The following is a 7,072-nucleotide window of genomic DNA, read 5'->3' as shown; positions in this document are numbered from 1 at the left end:
GTTCCTCATACTACTCCAACTCATGCGTAAACTCCTGCTTATGCATGGGTTGGGATTACGAGTTTGAAGGTATTTAATGCATCTCCTAAATATTGCATGCGATAAATAACTCAATTTTCATCAAATTTCAGCAGGTCAAACCTGTCGAAATTTACCAGGTGAAAACAGATGGTATTTATAATATCATGAGGACTTTGCTGCATTAAACACCAAAACCTGCATGTTATTCACCATGAACTCATAATAGGTGTTATTAAGCACACCCATTAAATTATGTATGCCGTGCTATACCCCCAGCATAATTCTGCAATATTTAATAAAGAGGTAAACTTCATGAATACACCTCATAGCTGGTACCGGTCAGTGTATCTTGGGCAGTTAAGCTCCATGAGACAAATGATCTGCCCAGGAGTTTCACACTTTTAAAGGAATTCGTCTTGATAGATTTCACAACTAAATCTTGCAAAATGCAAATTTTTCAGCTCATTGCCCCCTGCAGATTCCAACTTCCTCGTTTCAGTTTTGATTCCCTGCCTTACATTATTTTAAACTGTACATTTGTAGCATACACATAAGTCAATCAAGCACATCAGACCGACAGTAAAGAGAAAACAAATATATAGGAGACACGATAGATTCTGTTTTGCAAGAAAATGCTGGCAATGATCCTTGTACTTCTTATACGAAGTAGAACATTTTGAAAGGTTTCTTGACGCCCACCCACTTTCAGCTCTGCCAAGGAGTGAGAATCTGTTTGACAGCTAATCCACAGGGGTTCGTTTGTCGCTGGAGTTCAGCTTTTCCCATATGCTCTCAATTAAAAAAAATGTATTTGCTTATCACACCAGTTGTTCACATTTGCAAAGTGCAATATATTTACAGTGAAACAAAGTTGGTTTAAAGTCTAAATCTACAGCTAAAGGGGAAATACATATTGATACATCACAAGGAAAAAAATAGAACATCAAAAGCAATTGCATTTTATTTGCATTACTGACAGATGTTTGTATTTGAGCGTGTAGGTACATCTTTTGTATGTGCACACATAAGTCATACTATCATGTCATGTCCTAGTATTATGTGGTTACTTAGGCCCGCGCAAGAGCACCACCATTTTACATGCTCACAGTTGAAGTTGACATCTTTGTTGAACGTTGACACCACACACATTTACTTTCATGCCTATATGGGATAATATTCTCTGAAATGGCTTTGCTTATATTTACATTTCTCCGTAGACATATTATTGGAGCCTTGAACATTCTATACGTGGGCTAAGTTGACTTTGGAAAATGTTGATGTTTGTTATTTTCCGCTCAGCCACAGCTCTTTAAGATAGAATCAATAATGGTGGTCGTACTGGGCTTCAGCATGGGAACATAGTTGACATTTCTTACATAAATTACATCACTCCTTGTTTGAGGGAGAGGAGCATTTCGCAGACATTGTTGAGGTCACCCCATACCTCCTCAAAGGCATGCTGCCAAGCATTACACCAAGGCAGGCCCCAGATGAAACATCCACAGGTAACTGGGATCACCCTAAGGGATTCTGGCAGATTCACCCACCCTAGTCACACTAGGAGATAATTAGAATTATGTGAAAACATATCATCCATCTAACAGCATAATGGTTGAACTGTTCATTTTCCTTACCATTCTTGCGATGCTGAATATTTTGTTTTGTTTCCTTCCATTGGTTATTGCAGCACACATATTTTACACAAGAGTCTTATTGCTTCAATAAATGTCTGAAATGCCAATTTGATTATTTGTTTTGTCTCCCTTTAGACATGCATGGGTTGCTTACGAAAGAGACTGATGTCTTTCCACAATTTCCTTGGTGAGCCAGAGTTGTTATGTTCTGAGATTGAGCATATCGTCTGAAACCATGTTTGGTTTAGAGGTCCAGTGGGTACACTGTGAACTAGCCAGGACTAAAGGCCAACATATCCTGATGGTGTGAGTGGAGTCAGTCTTGCATAGTTTTGATATTTATGTTGTCCAAATGCACTATCTTACTGATAAACTATGAACCGTACGACATGTGGCCTTCCCATGTCATGAGTAAGGTAGATGGTATCCCTGGTAAAATACACTGCTCTATAGTTCTATGACTGGTCTGTGTTTTTGGACCTGAAATTACCTGGTTTTATGGGGTGTGAATTTGCACCCGTTAAATTAGCAGCTGGAGATGGCAGAAACACATGTTGTTATCTACTTGCCTCCTATAGCACCATGTAGAGAGCAGCAACACTACCCCAATCATTCTACTCGCATTTATTTACCTGCTCCCGACTGAAAGCAACCCAGCCACATTCATTTAGGAAAATGGCAGTGGAAAATGGACTGTTACTTTGCCCAGAAGAAGACATTTTATGGAGACCAGGATGTGATATCTTTTAGGTCCATAGAATCCCGCATTCATTGTACAGCAACTTGGAAGAAAGATTATTCGGTGAGGGGATACAACACAGAATTAGGGTGTGTGAAATTCACGTCATTTGCTCTCATACCATTACAATAAAATGTATGCATAGTTAAGCGAAATGCAAATCACTCATTTACCACAATATGTGGGTGTAAATTGCATCCTTGCATCCTTTTTTGATGTGAGAACATATTTCACATTTAAAATTGAAAAGGAACCGATAGCCTCAAGAACAACAGCAGGTCGCATTCTGTTACTTCAGTGCGTTTGTGGTTAGGTGATGCATCTTTCTGTTGTAACTCTGACCACAAATGCCAATTTAAGGTGCCTGGTTTGGATTTTCTTACTTTGTCCCAGAAAATGACTGTCACACCTTTTCTTGCAAGGGTCTGTTTTTGAACACCAAACTCCTGTGTGCCTGTATACATTCAATCTTCGGGGCAATTGAGGGGCTGGTCAGTTTGGAGTTGAGGCTTCTCATTGAGGCAGCTAGGGATATTCCCTTCCTTTTAACTGTATACCTTTGGGGTACGAAATGCCCACCTTTGTTGATAATCACCCCCAGGTATTTGTACTCTTTAGCTGAATCTATGCGAGTCTTGTCCCGAAACCAGACAGGTATTGCCTTAAGGTTCTTTGTAATTGTCATGGATTTATTTTGTTCCAAGTTGATACTTAAATTATTTGCCTTGAAGTACTCTAACGTAATGTCAAGAAGAAGCTGTAGACCCACCTTCATTTAGCTGGTCAAAACTAACTCGTAAGCGTTGAGATATAAAAGATAGATTTCTCGTACATAAGGAGTATCAGACCATATTATGTTAGCATGATGCATCTATACGTACCCTCTTTGCTTGATATATATATATATATTTATCCATCTTTATTACTTTTGCAGGGAGGACAGCCTTTATTCACTCCTTGCCTTAACCCTGATTACAGAGTAGGCCAAGAACCATACAGACGCCATTTTCTGAACCTATGCTCGAACACAAACTGTGATCACGTGTTAGTCTCCGGCAATTGTCAAGCCTCAGTTCATCTGACTTACTGGAAGCAGCTGAACGTAGGCTGTTTAGTCGACTGTCTTGAGACTCAAGGTCGCATCTGGCTTTGGGTGTGATAAGCGCATTTTTGGAGGCGCCGTGCCTACACTCCTGGGCACCAAGACGAAAGGGAGTAACCCCTCCTGACCTCCCCAGTATTAAATAGCTAAGCTTTGAACTAATCATGTGTGCCATTTATGGTCCTTTCCTAGAGCTTGAGGGCCAACTGGTGCTTTTTCTTTTATAATGATAGAGGGGCTCATTATGATTGCGGATTTTCCGCATCCTCCGGGCCGGCGGAAGCCACCGCCGGCCCGGAGGATGCGGAAAATCCGCAGCGGACCCACCAAAGACCCACCGCCGCATTAGGATGGCTGGTGGGTCCTGGTTTCTGTCCGCAGCTTTTCCTTCGCAGTTGGCTTACAACCACGGAGGAAAAGCACTAATCTAGTCTCTCAGACACCGTCCGCCAGATTAGTTTGTGCCTGCAAACATGCTTTTCCGTGGCGGCTTTTCCGCCATTGAAAAGCATGTATAACTTCACTGCGGGGGCCCGTTGCGGGCCCCCTAGGTGAAGGGGGGGTGGGGGGTGCACATGGGGGGTACCTATGGTACCCCCCTGCATTTGTATGCAGAAAGCGGCAGGCACCGCGCGGTGCCTGCCTCTTTCTGCATGCAAATGCAATGCGTGCATTTTTAACATTGCCGCGGGTGCAGCTTGAAGCCGCATCCGCCGCAATGTTAAAAATAGAGGATGTGACCGCCACCCTGGCGGTCACATCCTAATCGCACAGGAGGGGACTCCGCAGCCCATGCGGATGTCCCCTCCTCCTGAATGATCGCGGACGGACGCAAGTCCGTCCGCGATCATAATCGGCCCCTATATGTGTTGAACTGAAAAGTATATAACCTCATGTTTGAATGCAAGCCAACAGTCTTCTCCACACAATTGATGGGTGAGGGTTGGAGAGGCTCCTCTATAGAGTATTTTTGCTTAATACATGATTGAAATTTCTTCACTGCCAACTGACTGTTTATTGGGTAATTGGGATTGGGGTTATTGGTAGGTATAGCCCTTTATGTTATTTTTATGGTACTTGAGTTGGCGACTCTGGTGTGACTCCATGATAGTGTTGTCCTCAACGTAACCGGGTAGAAAGGACAAGGAAAGGGAAGCTCTGGTCGAGCAAGTGGATGGACCTAAACTTTTCGACTTACTCTGCTTTTGCGAGCAGAGTGCCCCAGCTGCTAGTGACCCTTCGCCAGAGCCCTACAGGTGGAACCCAGGAACGGACCATGTTGGTTTCAGGAGGTGGCAGTGGAGAATACGCAATTGTACCTGCGTGCACCAGGTGAGTAGATTGTTTTTTGTGTCCTTTGGTACGTGTTGTTGAGCAGTGCTTTTGAAGACGTTAACTTGTAGGATTTGGTGGTCGGTGTACCACGAAGAATCTTGGGGGTCTGATGGGGCAGCATTGTGGCTGCATGGGTAGATGCTCCGTGGACTTGTTTTGTGAATAACAGAGACACCGATCAGATGCCCTGGTGTGGCATGCTTGGTGCCCACCCGGCCGGACTGGTTTTGGAAAGGCCTGTGGTTGAACCTGGGTAGCCTTGGGGACATATCTAAAGCAGTGCTAAGGAAGCGGGCTTAGTCAGAATAGTCCTAAGGGTGAACCAGGAAGACTGCAGGATGGTCTGTAGGAGAGTCTGTGGTTATACCTGTCCGACTGTCTCTTGGTAGTCTTTGGACTTCTTGATTTTGGTATCTGTTGGTCTGCAATCTGAATTGATTGATTCTCCATGAACAGGAGTCGACGAGCTCTGTTCTTTACTTGGAAAGACAGAAAAGAGACATGTCGTTTTGAATATCTTTTTATGAACATATATTATTGTTCTGTGCGTATTCGATTAAGAGTGAGGTTGAATATGTTGTGATTGTTTGAACATGGCCATGTTTGAAAAGTATGTTTTTCTGATTGAATGAGGAAAACGTGACAACGATTACCATGCCATGCTTTAGCAAACTGAGTTGTTTTGGATTTAGTTGACGTCCTAATGATACGCGATTGGTTGAAAGTCAGCCTGCCCTGCCAGAGGGCAGCCGAGTTATGATATGTATGTAAAGCATGGTATTACACCTATCTTGTTTAACACACTATGGCATAAATATACAATGGATAATGTAGAATTACATTGGCCTTTAACCGGGTCTTTTGATGAGAAAAAGATACATTTTCTGCAAGATTGATTGTTTGCTAAACGTAGTCGATTCCGTAAACATATGGCAGGAGGAAGCTAAGCGTAGACGGATACGGGAGGAGAAAATATGCAGAATGAAGGGAGGTCAGACGATTACGCAGAACGCCATTACTCATGATAAAGCTCAAACCGAACAGGGAATTGATTGTGCAGATAGACAATTTAGATTGTAAGTGGATAAGACCTATGTGACTAGGACTGAGGCGGAGGATGAAATGGAGGATTTATTGGATACTCGTCCACACCACGGTATGCCCCACAACGTATATATCCTGTTGTTTCCCCAACTCCAGTACAGGTCCCTTTAGCCTCAGCCCCTGTTGTTTCCTCTTCCCCTGTCTCTCCAGGAATGTCTTGTGTTTTGTCTCCCTCTGTGTCTGAGAGGGCTACCTTATGGTCTGTTACATTACCATCTTCGTTATGTCCACAGCTGTTTTGTCTCCCCCTTCCCTTGCGTGGGCTTTACAGTTCATGAGCACGACCCCATCCCTAGCTTCTTCAACTCCAGCTCGTGCTTGGGGGGCTTGGACACACAAAAGTTGTTTACTCGTTCAACTGTAGGACTAAATGAGATACAGATGGTTGAAATTCAGTCATCCCAGTGGATGTGACAGCCTATTTATACTATAACTGATATATGGAGCACGCTCCGAGGCTTTGAGCTTTTATGCAGCAACATGCCCTGAAACACATGGCCACATGTCTTATTAATTTAAGGGAACAATGTTTTTCAGGAGGGATGGCCCTCCAAGTGTTGTATGATATTCGGGACAGGGCTTATATGTCTGATCTTACACCAGAGGAAGTGTACAAAAATGTGGAGGTTTTATTAAGTTACTGAGAGATCAGGACCATGTTCAGGAGTTGGGCGGAACATAGGAACAGATCAAAGATTGGGATAAGGAACGTAAGTCTGGTGATAAACCAAAGCCCTAACTATTGGCGTTACCTGGACGTATTATTACTTACATGCATTCCTTAATTCCGCCTCATAAGGTGGATTGGGAAAAATTGACATCATGTAAGCAGAAGAAAGACAAAAGCGTTTCTGATTTCTTCACTAGATTTGAAGGTGTATTCATTGATTTTAGTGGACAGGATTTATCATTGGAAGGCTGTGTACAAATATTTGTTAATTGGTTTGTGACCAATTTGTTACCAGAAGTTTCTGTGCGGCTACAAGAGGCTGAAAGTACCTGGACCACGTCTATGCCCTCGATAATATTGAGTATGGCTCAATATTACGAACATAGATAAAATAAGAGTAAGGATAAGAGGGGAAAAGAAAGCAAAAGATCTGAAGGCATGGGTGTTGTTGCAACAAGTCCTTCGAG

Source organism: Lissotriton vulgaris, chromosome 1_1 (genome assembly GCF_964263255.1).
Source record: "Lissotriton vulgaris chromosome 1_1, aLisVul1.2, whole genome shotgun sequence".
In the NCBI taxonomy this organism is placed as follows: domain Eukaryota; kingdom Metazoa; phylum Chordata; class Amphibia; order Caudata; family Salamandridae; genus Lissotriton; species Lissotriton vulgaris.
Note: the sequence above shows the minus strand (reverse complement) of the source record.